The sequence below is a fragment of the Rhea americana genome, unplaced genomic scaffold (genome assembly GCF_003343005.1).
Source record: "Rhea americana isolate MKP2758 unplaced genomic scaffold, rheAme1 scaffold_173, whole genome shotgun sequence".
Classification (NCBI taxonomy): Eukaryota; Metazoa; Chordata; class Aves; order Rheiformes; family Rheidae; genus Rhea; species Rhea americana.
In genome coordinates, this window is record NW_028185850.1 from 644,246 (window position 1) to 658,535 (window position 14,290).

Here is a 14,290-nt window from a genome sequence, read left to right on the forward strand (position 1 = left end):
AAATGTAATAGTTCCAAAAAAACATATCATATGGGTGGCTCCTGTCCTTCCAGAGCTTCCTCTAAGAGTTTTTGGGTTGCCTGACAGCCACCTGAGGTCTTTTGCTTCTTTCCTGAATGAATCCCAGGGTTCAGCTATTTGAGGTCCTTCAGAAGCAAGGAAGAACTTGAATGTTTTTGCCTTATACTCACAAAAACACACTCTGACTGGTGCTCTTTGACCTCATGTTGAATGATCATATTGTGGGGCTCGCATATCTGAAAGACCGGGACCTTCCTGTCACAAACCAACATCAAACAAGCTGCTGTAACGAAGGCTTAAGCTATTCAGTACTTAACATAACTGGTGCTGAATGTTCAACCTTTGCAGCATGCACTAGAGGCCTTGATAGAGAATATTTACAGCTCTTTTGGGTTGTTAGAGAGTTGTCAACTGCACCTCCACCAAACCCAAGCAAACAGCCAAGGAAATTGGTGATCTGTGACAGAGAATATAGGATCATATTTAACCAGGCTGTGTCAACTGGGATGTCACATACTCTATTAGCTCACTTGGGAGGGTAATGAGTCACCTAACAAAGCTCTACAGGGCTGATTCCACTTCTTTTACACTGGCATGAAAGAGGACTGTTTCTTCTGGTCTCCCTGAAATTACAGAAGACAAACAAGCACGAAGTGCAGTATGCATTCCTCCCTGATCGTGAACATCTTTTCACTTTATGGTAAGGGACCAGGAAGCCATCACTAGAGCTTACCAGCTACAATAAACTTGCTCTGAAGATTTTAAGCAAGCAGTAGACTGTGTTGTTTCCACTGGCTGTCCCAGGAACACTCAGACAGTGAACCAGGAGGCAGACTCACCGCAGCATTGCTGCGGCTGTAACTCAGCAAAATTAATTCACCAGACACCTAGCCCAACCTTCTTTCAAGGTTAGTTATTCTCTGGCCTTCTCTCTGGGAATCCCCTCCTCCTAAAACCATTGAGCAAAACTCCCCAAGATTTTGCAAATTAAAGTGTAAGCACTGACCTCAGCACCCAAGGCTGTGGTTGAAGCAGCACTAAACATTTCCCTTTGCCTGGTCCTGAGCAGCTTTGATGTCACCTTGCTTTTGCAGCTGCCATTCACAGACTGGAGCCCCCTCTCCAGGAGCCAGGCAAAACGTGGGCACCATTCACAGGGCTGCGAAAAATAGAATCTGTCCACAGTTATCCTGTTTTGGTTGCTGGAATAAAACAGGTGATTGCCTTCTACATCCCTCTCTCTTGTGCCAGACATTGCCACCTTGTCACTCACATACTCAGCCACTTGTGCACTGCTTCCCTACTAGCATCAGTCAAAGCGAACCTAAACCAGTTCTCTTTGTGTCAGATTAGGAAACAAAAGGGCTGGACTAAGCCAAATTGGGGGGGGGAGGGGCGTAATTAGTAGCTGGGGATGGTTGCAAGCAGCTGTAGGGAGTAACCTCTTAGATGTCTCTTTGTGGAGCTAATGCTAAGAAGTAGGTTCCTAGTCTCTCTCTAGATGTGTGTGCTCAGCTGCATCTTCAGCAGCCCAGATGCCTTTTCCAACTCTGTTCTGAAAGCACTGTGCTTCTCAACTTTCTTATCTGCAAAAAAACTGCTTGCCTTTTTTTTTCCTTTTTGATACTTTATATGAACATGCAGGTAATTTAATTTTCTCTCTCCCCAAAGCATTTTGCACATTATCTCAGTGTTTGCCCTTCTGTGCAAAGAGCTTTGAGAACCTAAAGTGGAAAATGTCAATTATTAAAGCAGTTTGAAAGTATTTTCYACAGTATAAAACATTCCAAGAAGTTAGCAAGCATAATATAGAGAGGCTTTTCCCTGGCAATTCTTACAGTGATTTAATGCTGGCAGTTACAAGAATGCACGTGGTAATTCCAGCCTAACTGTGCATGTGACTAAGCAATTTATTAGAAGTAATTTACTTAATTTGGGGATCAAAATGCAGAGCTCAACTTATAATGTATGGCTGTGGCACTGGAGGCAAGGAACAGAGGATTGAGCTTATTCAGAAGGATTTATCTTTCTAATGAGCTTTGAAAAGTTTTTTCTTTCTTTTGAATCTAACAGAAGAGCAGCATTTGTTTTCAAGATATGATTTCAAAGAAGGATTTAAAATTGCACTGGCTCATTCTATGGTACTTAACAGCATCATAGAAGAAATAGGAACAGCTCTTCTTTGTTATTATATTTCTACATTACTGAGTTCATCCTTAACTGCTGCAACATGGAGTGAGGTTTACATATGTTCTCTGTTTCCTGTTTTTTTTTTTTTTTTAATTGAAAATAATTGTGAGAAATTACCAGCTTACAAAACATACGGGTACAGACCAATGCAGTGCAGAAAATCGTGTCTAACATCTTCTGTACCTTATGGTAGACCACATTGCTCCACATGGCTCCACATGGCTGAAGGCACCCRAAATTACTTGGTCCTTGGATAAAATGGTGGAAATGGGGAGGGTGTTCACAAACACCGTGCCAGTGTGGAAGGAGAGCACGTGCAGAAGCAGATCAAGGATGGAAAGACGATCACCTTGTTATTCTGCCTCCTCACTTTGCACTTGCGGTGGGCAGCAAACCCACACCACCTCCCTTCACCCCGATCTTGGGGAAGGAAGGGATGAGGACTTGTGTGTGCGCACCCCGAGCCCTCCCTTATGCCGACCCCCCATGTCCTCCTCCTATTGCCTGCAGCCTCCCCATCCCCTTCTCTCTTCTCTGCTTCCCAGCAGCATCCCCCGTGCTGAAACACTGCAGGATCCATCTCCACAACRCCAGCCATCCCTGGGGAGGTGTTACCAGTCCTGGCTCCACACTGGGAGAGGTTTACCAAGGGGTGGCACCTTTCAGGAGGTGGGGGGACCCTGTGTGTCCCTSCTTGCTCCCACATGGGGCAAGTTGCTTGCAGCCCGGTCCCTCCTCCACCAGCCAGGTCCCTCCTGGAAGTTTTGCCTCCGTGAAGGCGAGCGGGCCTCCGCGAGCGCAGCGGCTTCRGAGGCAGAGAGACCCTGGCGAGAGGCCAAGCCACTGCCACTCGGCCATGAGAGTGCGACGTAAAAGCCTTTGCATGGGGAGCCTTTGCACYGGGGCTGCATGCAGAGGGGCTTTTTATGAGCTCTGGCACATGCCTTTAAAAAAAAATAAAGAAGAAAAAAAGAAAAAGAAAAGAAAATACATTAATCCAGCCATTAAACACACTGGCAGTTCTGGCCCTAGTGCATGTTTGGACGCTTTGACTTGCCAGAGGAGCAGTATGATTTCTGCGTGTTGCCTCCAGAAAAAAAACTGTGTTTTGAACAGCCTTCAGTGCTGAGAGCCAGCCCCAGAGAAGACAAGGATAAGGGCACCACAGAGGGGATGCAGTCAGTTGCTGGGAGGCAGCCATGAGCTCTCTGCTGTGAAGTGGCTTTTACTGGCATCCCCTGCTTGCTCAGACACCTGATGCCCTACAGAGCGTAAACAGAAAACACATAGGCAAAATGGTCAGGAGGAACAGACAGAAGACTGTTACTGGGTTTGCACTTTCCAGGYCTGATTTGCCATGAATAGTTACGCTTCACTGCCGAGGTAAGGTGCTCCGGGATCCAGAGTGAGACCTGGTATGCTTGGGAAGCTGAATTAACGGTGGCAATGACAGCACATGGCTCATGCTGCAAGTACTTGCTTATGGCAAAGCAAACTGAAAAAGCCACTTGTATTTTCTTAGAGCTGTCATCCTCATCGGCAAACCTCTTCACTGAATTTGGTTTTGATTAACGAAGAGCACTCTCCTAAGCAGATGACTTGATGCCTCAGATAAGGATGTTTGTGCCGGTGAATCATTTTCATAGAAGCTATAAAGTATATCCCGCTTATCCTGGGAAAACTCAATCCCCACCTGTACTAGATCTGAGATGAACAAAATCCATGTGCTATACTTTCCTTGGACCAAGTTCTGTTCAGTCTGCAATAACCGGAAGTTCTGCCAGGAAAACACAGTTCTTAAACGGAGGTGCACTGTGGTGACTGCTTAGTTTCTGGTAGCAGAGTGCTGGGATGCAAACATCACAGTCTACCTCCATAATGTAACAGTTTTTAAAGCTGGTTACAGTCCTTTCCATTTCAAAGGCCTGTGGAGGTAATCAGTACAAACCTCCTCCCATACAGCAACCCATGGAATTTCCTGATCCCAGATATAACGGGTACTGTTCAACCTTGGCATTTACTGTTCAACTTATTTATGTTCCAATGTCAGATTTGTGTCAGCCTCTGTTCTAAACCTGGCATGGGGAATGCAGGGGATACATGGTATGGGAAGATTCAGCTGTATGGTGAAAAAAATGAAGTTTTCCTGATGCCGATGATAGCTCTTTGTTGTATTTCAAGTACAAGTGCATCCTTGGCCTGTTTTCTCCTTTTGTCTACAGATATATATCTTGAACTAATCAAAGGAGAGCAATATCTGAGCGTTGCTGCTTTCTGCTACAGTCCAAGATCTGCAGGCAAACTCAGCTGACTTCTTGGTCCTAACTATATTGTCTGCATGCTTATAGCTCATGCACTACACATTATGTCAATCCCACAGTATACAAACGCTCTTTAGAAATTACAGTAACTTCTGGGGTTGCTCAAATACCTTACTATATTCTCTGTCCAAACACAAATTCATTTTTCATTGTGTCTTTTGATTATTACAAAGTTGATGAGGTCAAAAGTTTCCATTAGTGATTACCCAGAACTCAAAAAAAAAACAGTTCAAATCCATGGTACTCAGAAAGTTAAACTAGATGCTGCTCAAGCTCTCCATATATCAGTCACAGAAAAGGGCCTGTTTCCCATTTCCCATTATGACTTCCCATTTTTTGAGCCTGCCTGGTGGGATGGGGGTGCTCGCAGACAGACCCTGCACTCCCGCACCCCATGGCCCTGCACTGCTGCCTGGTCCAGCGCTCACGGCAGGAGCTCCAGGGCAAGGTGCTTTTCAGCCCTCCCTTCAACAAACCTGAAAAGGCTAATTTTGTCCTCTTCCCCCCCATTCCTTCCATGTGGCTAGTACAAATGGGCCKGAGAGAGCCCAGTTTCTCTGCAGTCTCAGAAAATATGACCACTGCCATCTCAGCGGAGAAACACCCAATGGGTCACATTTACACCGTGTAAGTTTGCCATCCCTCCATTTAAGCCAAGCGTGCCAACATTATGCATTCATTTGGCCCATGAGGTCTCCTCATTCATAAAAAAAAAAAAAAAAAAAAAAAAATCCCAGATGCCTGGCTACTCAGTTGCTCTAATTATTTAAAGGAGTTTCTGATGCTGGCAGCAGCTACAGCATACATAATTCAGCCTTCGTACCTTTCTCAAACACAAGACAAATGCATCAGTGTATTTTATATAAGCCTTCCAGGACATTGGTTACTTTATTTACTTGAGGTCAATTTAGATGTAAGTACTTCAAGCAGCTGAAGCCAAACAATGTTAACCCCTAGTTGCCTTATGGTCACAATTATAGTTCTAACTTGTTCTGTGTTCTCACCAAGCCTTGTTTTCTTCACAGACAAATGGTTTTTAAGCATAGATTGCCTTGAGTATAGTAATGCATAAATTAGTATTTTCTTTCACAGACTTTCAGGAATCTAGACACACTGAACACTGTCACTTTTTCGCAGTTTAGGACTAACGTGTGCTACTGACTATTCTTTGAACAGAGCAAGCACTGCTAGGCTATGCAACGACATTTTGGTGTATGGAGAGCATTCTGCTTTATGATCCCTGCGGTAGTATTTGGTGGAAAGACTTGASGGGAATTGTTTGAGAGCAGAAAACTTATTTCTTACTGTTTAAGCACTTGAGTGGGATTAGATATGACATAGCTATGCGTGATCTTGCAGAAATCATTTGATTTGTCTATGCTTTATACCTTTACATGCAAAGTCAGGACTTTGCAATACTTTCTTAGCCCGCAGTGGTTTACTGAGAAGATACATTCGATAGTTTCTGTGTAGTGGTCACAGGCCAGCTAGCTTGGCCTTGGCTCACTTTGATTTCTCACATATTTTCCACTTGCAACCTGGAGAACAAATGGCCTCATGGTTTTAAAAGAGTGGTCCACAGTCCCAYACCAGAAAAGCAGCATGCGACTTGGGCATCACAGCTGGGACAAAGATCTGGTGCACAGAAGAAACTCTATCTTCTCCCTAACAATTTTCCAACTGAAGTTCAGAGCCCTTTACAAATTTCGCATGCACAGGTTGTTCTATAATATACATGAAGATGTTGTTTCTTTGCCTACACCTGCATTGGTGGACTCGGAGTCCTATCTGGGTTGAGGAGGAGATGAGCACTACACGTTGCAGTGCAGCATACACTTGTTTTACAGGATTGAAACCCCCATCGTCACCTTGCACAGGCCTCTCCGAAGTAGTTCATGGACCTTGAACTCTCTGCTCTCACATGAGTGTTGACTTACTACATGATCTGTTCAGTAGTAACACGAGAACTCTTTTCTTTCCTCTTTCCACAGAAGTTTGACCTATTCATGTAAAACACTACAGAAATGCCACCATCAAAAGATTACAGGCCAGATCAGTAATGAACTCAGAGTGAATTTAGATACTTGAGACTAAAATTATACCTTCCGCCTGTCCCTGATGGTGCCCTAACTTCATCGTTCCTATATTTTCAAGAGCCTCACAGCAAGAGCACAGTGTCACTGAGCCCAGAGCCATGTCGAGCAAAGCCAAGAAACCCAGCAGGTATAGATCCCAGTCGCATCAGCGATCCAGGTGTCTCCTGGAAACACCTGACCTGGCCAGCGCATGAGAGCTACTGAATGCTCGCACACAGCCTTGAGATGCTGCTGCAATTAGTTCCTTCCCATTTATGTGTCAGAGAGGGATGTAGAAACCCCCTTTTAGCATTTGCTGGGCCAGATTCAAGTCTTGGGGCTGCACTGCTATTTATCAGTGCCAGTTAATTCACGACGCGAAGAGGGAGGTGGATAACCAGCGAGACGCTCTTGCCGCCAAGCGTCTCCTTCCACCTCGTCGGCAGCAGGATCGGGCGCTTGTGCTCTCCCCCTCCGCCTCACTTCACATCGGGCCCAGACCGACTTTCCTTCCACTGAAGCTTCTCGAAAGGCAAATAAATATTTATCACTCGGCACTCGAGACTCGAGCCAACCTTTAAAACTTCAGCCACTAGAGGGCACCCCGACTGCAAAATGCCAGCCGAGCCCTTCAGGCGCTGCGCTAAACCAGCCTCGGCCGAAGGATTTCTTGACAACTGAGACAGTATTTTAAAGGTTTCCAGTGGCAAATCCTTGGCCAACTATCTTCCTACGGTTTTAGGCTTAGAGACAAAAAAAGAGAGTCTGAAAAAAAATGGCACGCATCCTCCCTGAGCCCCACCTAAAGGCTAGCCACGTATGAGGGATCTTACATATCTGTATCAGCTGAAATGCATATAAATACGAATTTTATTATTAAAAAAAGCTTAATTAAAAATGGTGAGATTAGATTTGTAACGAGGAGTAGATTAAGTGAATTGATCTTCCCTCAGTGAATTTACATTTTCAGGTATTACACAAAATTTTAAGACCTTAAAAATCCTTCATGACAGCTGATCCAAAATGAAGAGTTATTAAGGGTCTATGACTAGGATCCAGCCATCATCAGCAATCACCTGGTCTTCCCGGCCTGCTAACTCTGTTGTTCAAAACTGCAGACTTCCTCACCTAGTCTCAGGCCAGATTGTCCCCTCTTTCCATGCTGATGCTRTTTCTGTGTGTCTTATTATATCTCTTGATTTCTGGTAGTGTATCTTCCAGTGCATTGGTAATCCAAGAGTAGATTTTAATTCAGTGTGGTCATGAAATATTCCTCAAAAAAGAAGAACTTTATCACACTCTCTTTGAAATCTAAGTATTTAGACTCACTGTTTGTGATCATTAGCTGCTACATTAAGACTTTCAGAGAACAGGTTAGACGTCTGAATTCCTTTGCTTTCTTGCTTCATGTTACATGGAAAGAAAGTTATCCCTGCCTACTTGAAAATTAATGAAAGCAGTGATTTTGGTAAAATCTTTTACTGAAGGGGAGTTACTAGGCTTCTGCTGCTGTGCTGGAGTGAGCCTATAATATGCTTTACTTGCTATGTATATATATGTGTGTGTGTGTGTATGTATATACATATATACACACATATATGCATGTCTCACAGTAGTAAATAAATATTGCCTGAAATTAGTTGCCCACTCTAAGTATAGATGCGTATATTTAATAATATTATCAACTGGAGAGTGCTAAACATCCTTTTAGTTAATAAGCAAATGAAAATACGATACAGCAAGACTTAAAAACTAACACCACAAACACTACTGCCAGCTAACAGAAAACAGAAATGGAAGTTGGAAGTGYCAGTAGGTAACACGAACCCATAGAGATGCAGAAGACCTTTCGGTGGCCTGGACAATAGTGACCAATACTTACTGTCTTCAAACGAGCGGCCTCATCCAAAACGTTGTGATAAAAACAGACAGGCAGTGCCCTCCCCAGGGTTTTGTTTCGATACTCTTCAGCTCCCCGTTACACAAGGCAACAAGAGGCTGAATACCCTGGGTCATGCCAAACGTGGACAGGTTTTCTGCCCGCTCGTGGTTCTGCGCAGTGCTTCGGGCACGCTCGCGGCCAGCGCGACGCGTGAGCTCRCAGCCGGTGGGCTCGCGCTGCGGTGGGCGCTCCGGGGCCGCAGCCACACCACGGCYGCCTTTCTGGAAGCGGCAGAGCTGCGTTCACGCACCGCTGCCTTGGAGCCAAGTCCTGCCAGCTCCACGCTGGCTCGTTGCCCGTCGTGCAGTTTGCCCGCAAATTGGATAACCCGGCTATGGAAAATGAGACATGGAGCTACACCAGCGGTTCCTCTTGCAAAGCCGCGGCCGAGCAGCAGTGACGGAGCGTGGCCCCGGCGTGGGCACGGTAGCTGTAGCTGTGACTTCCTTCCCGCCATGCCAGGTATGCCCACGCCTGCAGCTCCGGACGAGCTGGCTCAGGTACCAGCAGCTGAACTGCCACCCCAGCAGGACAGTTTGCCGATGCTGCTTATCCCGAGGACCTGCCGCTTCCGGTGCCTCAGCTCCAGCAGTCGGCACCAGGACGGCCGCTCGCCGCAGCGCGGCTCCGCGCTCTGSGGGCACAGCCAGAGCGTCTGCGGTCCGGCAGCGCCTCGCTTCGCCAGGGGCTCGCTCGTCAGCACCCCCGTCACAGTATTTCTTCTGCTCTCCTTGCCCGGCAGACAGCTTTTTATAATATCACTTCAGGATTTAATTGGTTTGGGCTCAGGAGGCCTCTTAGATAACCCGCTGACCCTAGACTTTTATATCTCTATAGGCTTTAGCTAAATATATACATAGATGCCTATAGATTCCTGCAAATATCTACTGGAGTGGCATGCAAGTCTCTAAATACCAGCGAAGATCTGGGTCCAGAAAATTCAGAGTATTTCTGTCAACACCTGTAGTTGTGAGAACTTCAGCCTTCCACTAGCACTGGCAAATGACACCTCGCTACTTAGCTGCAAAACTCCTATATTTAGATCAGGATTGGGTCTGGCACCCAGCACCTATGYGCCTTCACACTTCTGATCCTAAGGTTTCAGTCTTCTTGGCCAGGATTATCTGAATAAAGGAACTTAACAAAGCGTTAGGAAAATGATGATGATATTCTAAAAGTGTTAACTAGAATTGGCTGGACTTTTTTAAAGTAGATTTACTATCTAGACAGGCTTTCTGCCAGTCCACACAAGGGATCTTATCCTGCCTYGCCAAGGGACCACCATGGCAAGCAAGCTTGAGCTTCTACATTAAAAGAGAATCACTGAAATAAATTATGGACTGTTATTCAGTACTAACACCGCTGGGACTTCTTGATGAACCTTTSCCATCATCCTGTCTATTGATACACTGAGATATTGCACTCTTCTAGTAAGTATGGGAGTAGAAGTTCACAAATGAAAAGTAATTGCTTTCATTTAAACAAAACTTACCTACAGGACTGTTAGATCAAAAATAGTCAGGAACTACATGTGTTTTCACTGTGTCTTTTGAAGCCCATCTCTGGTACTTATTTTAGATTTTTATATGTAAATTTTAGACAATAATAAAATTAGATAAAACAGTGTATGTTCAAGCATATATGCTGTCTATACACTTCCGGGTACTTAGGTGGAATTGCAGATTATTGTTCACATTGCAGCTTATATTATCTGTTCGATTACCTGAGATTTTTAGGGCGGCGATCCACGTAGAGATACTTGAGCAAACTAGCCATTTTGCCTATCTCATTTGGCTAGGCCACACTGAATGAATGCTGGCTTTAAACGGTTTGAAAGCATTTTATTAAATTTCCACAGCCACATACAAAAGAAGTCCATACTAGTGCTGATTTTGTACTTTTCTTTCTTTGTGGTTAGACGCAAACGCCCTTTACTCATAAAGWCCCTGGTCTGTCACTAATCCTCTGACTTCAGCGTTAACTGTTTATGGAGAAAGATGCTATTCAAGTGAGTAAAGGCATTGCAATCTGTTTCTTCAAAAGCTAATTCTCTTCTTTATATCTGACTCACACCTGACTAATCTGGTGTTTGCAGCCTTTAGAGCTACTTAGTTTACTCCAGGCTACTAGCTGTAATCCTTTTACTACAATGCTGAACTGCATGCGGAAACTGAAAAAAATTGAAGTAAAACATCAGTCAAGGGAAGCTTCACTCTTCCGAAAGTGAAAAACCTGACAAATCTGACAGGCTGGTGCAAAAGGAGCATAGAAATGCCTACCAAAAAATATGTGGGAGGGAACGTATATTTAAAACAGGACCGCCTAATTCAGCTGCTAAATCAATGTAAGGAGCTCTGTATGTCGGTGTGTGAGGGAGGGAGGGAGGGAGGGAGAGACAGAGGGAGAGAGACACAGAGAGAGGGAGAGGGAGGGCGAGGGAGCGATGTGCCTTGCAGAGAGCTGGRCGCTTGGTGGGAATGTTTGATTAGCTCCTCTCGGAAAGAGAAAAGGTGCCCAGGCCTCCCCTTCGCTGCCTGCCTCTGATTCTCTAGAATAATGTTGACTGGAGTTTGTGGTACAGGAAAACTTGGAAAAAATTACACTTTTTGATACTGGGTGGAGAAAAGGAATAAAAAGTTACACACCTCAAGCAAGGTAATGCTGATGTCGTTTCTCTATTATATTTACTCATTGGGGACAGGGGGRAGTTGCTTTTTTGGTGTGCTGGTAATAGTTAAATATTTTTCACTGCTAAGAAACTGTAGAGACTTACTTTTTTGTCTAACAGTTCAGCTATATGCATGAGATCAAAGACCTGAGAAGATGAAGACATAGATGTAGAATGAAACTGTACTTTATATTATCTATATTTTATAAATTATTTATAAATTATTTATAAAAACATTAAACTCCTACTGTTAAAGTGGACACACATACTCACTGTCTGCACAGCAAGGGCTTAACTATTTCATAAATAATGATGAATATTGTTCACACCTCAGTAGACATATATAGGCTAACAGTTCAAATAAAATGTGTAATAGGTAGTGTGACTTGCTCCCTATGTTTAAAATGCTTTTACTTTCACCACTTTCTCTTTACCTCTTTGATCAGTAAGTATGTATGAGTTGTAACATTAATTAGCATTAGATGACGCTGGAGAACACTAATCTCTGAGCTACAGAATGCAAAATGGTTATTATTCCAGTGATTTATACACTATATATATATATATATATACACACACATATATATATAGTGTGAACTTTCCTGCTAGATAGATAGATATGCATGTATAAACAGTAGAGTAGCCTAGAATCTCTATACCCTTTTGTGCTGAGTGCTTGTTTTGCTGGTGAGGCTCCAGAAATGAATAGCATTGTCAAGCCTGCCACAGCCATTCAGGTCTCTGTGGAGAGATTAGATTTGTGATAAGGCTCTTCAAAATGCAGTTCGTGTTAGACTAGTACCAACATGAACTATATGCCCCAAGCAAACTTTTCACAGAGCAACTTTTGAAGATGCTAGTTGATATTTTGCTCCTACACTTTATGAGGACTGCGCCACGTCCAGAGCAAAAAGGGAATTACAGATTACAGAGGCAGATCTTCCTTAGAACACACTTCTTTTCCTCTAACCCCTCCAAAAGTTAAACAAATCACTAAAACCAAGCAAACACTCACACAGAAAAAGTTRCTTTAGATGTCTTTTAAAACACATTTGGCTGAGAACAGCAATAGTCATGCATGTTTATAGCTTGAATTTTACCATATTTAAAAACACCTTGCATTTGATTGTGTTCAAAGAACAACCACCTTTATATTTTTCTATACCTATAGCACCACATTTCAATTTTATTCAGTTCATCCCTTGAATTAAAGTGAGGGCTGTAAGGCTGATCTCATTAAGTGACTCAGACAGAGCTCAAACAAAACTAACTGCAAGGCACATGCACATTACTTTCTCTATATTAAATTAGTATCTTGGTTTAAACAAACTTATTTTGCTTGCATTTTTTAATCTAATGCTTCAGGGTGCTGAGGTCATTCTCACCAGGGTGACAGGAAACACTTTCTGTCATTCAAGACAATAAGCAATATTTAAAAAGCTAAATCCTTAGTGTCCTGCCAATATAATTTAATATTGCTTTGTGGTTTTACCTGTAATAGGAATTTTATGTTCTTAGCTTACTAACGTTTATGTGAGGTGCTTCTTTAATGTTCAATGGCAGTATTCTTATGCAAGACTTGAYACATTTGAGCTAGTTTTATGAGTGAGTGACACCATGGAATCTAACAAGTGTTCTTACTCTAAGGATACTAGAAGGAGACCTCATGTGGAYTCTCTGGTGTCTAATAAAGAATGCATTCCTACTGAAGCCTTTCCTTTAGTGAGGGCATTAACAAGATGTTTCCCCTTCACCCAGCTATTTGCTTTCATTGAAGTGAGAGGTTAATTTTAACACTCTCTTCTGTAAAATTGGATTGAATTTGAATATTCCTAAAAGGGGACTGCCATAGACACAGCATAAAAACAGAAGTTTGGGAGAACAGACTAATTGATTCATGTAATAGAATTACTTCTGCCCACTGCTTTTTGGAGAACTAAAAGTAAACTCACGTTCAGAGTTTAAAAATTAAATTATTGAATTAGCAGGTAGGCACAGATGGCACCTCTTATGTACCTTTCCTTCTGAAATCCCATCTCTGTGGCACCCACCTATATAGGTCTCATTGATCCATGGTAGAGAACAGAAACTATGAAGCAAATTGCAAACTTTATAATTATGGTATAAAAAGAAGAGAAAAAAACAATAGTGATAGTATGTACTGTACATAAAGCCACAGAATACGCAGTGAAAGTAATCATAGCTCTCAYCCTCCTTCCTCCCTCTATGCATGTTGAGTAGCTATAGTAAGCTCAGATGCACAGAGACAGGTAAGTGCTTAGGACCTACTTAAGCAGTTAAATACTTTTTTGAACTTGCCTGTGGCACAAGGAGCCCTATTGTTCGCAAGTGCTCCTCGCCTTGGGTAAATGTGATAGAATTCAGCTAGCAGTAGGGACAATGTATTCACTGTTCTGGTCCCAATTGTTACAAAGAGACTATAATTATCGCTCTTCTAATGACCAACCAAGCAAGATAACAACAGTTTTTCTACTATGTTTAGAAAACAATGTCTTACTACAAATTTATGGTTCATTCGCCTGTAAAAGAGCTTCTCCAGCAGTCTTGGAGCAGATGCCATTCTTTTGCATCCTGATTCCTTTACTTATTGCACATTTTACACTTGGAAAACTTGAGTGAATGCTCCCCAGGCAGTGCAGCCTCCCTGTGTCATGGAAGAGGGTCAGAGTGGTGCACAAGTTCCCAGAAAATCTGTAGCCACTTAGGTTGTGTCTACGTTAGTGAATTAAACATGCCTGGGAGCATTCCCAGGCACTCTATCTGGCTCACTACAGCCTGCATCGTGCTTTAAACTCTTCTAGCCCCAAACTAAAGTGTATGCAAACTGCTTTAGAGAGAGGAACTCCTTGGAAATTTCTAAGCTCTCACACTTGCTGGGGAACTAATGGGACAAGTCCTAGATTAACCAGAAATCTGCCTGGTCTAACAATGTAGATGACCATGGTCCTGCGCATACAAACACTCCTGGCCACTGCTTAATTCATCAGTACAGCCTGAGCCCTGGACTCCAACGCAGAGGATTTATCCTTTCAGTTTTCTCTCCCTCCCTTTC

General features: G+C 43.3%; 1 protein-coding gene across 3 annotated transcripts in view; it reads left to right on the forward strand.

Moving 5' to 3' along the window:
- The first annotated feature begins 9,895 nt into the window (after positions 1 to 9,895).
- Positions 9,896 to 14,290, forward strand: part of VIT (vitrin) — a 62,460-nt gene continuing 58,065 nt past the window's right edge. For 2 of the 3 annotated variants that reach the window (XM_085301148.1, XM_085301149.1), the window contains exon 1: positions 9,896 to 9,979. The gene's annotated coding sequence lies outside the window, so the exon portion shown is untranslated. Of the gene's footprint in view, positions 9,980 to 10,966; positions 11,205 to 14,290 lie in introns of those variants that run through there. The other variant, XM_085301147.1, reaches the window with a different exon arrangement.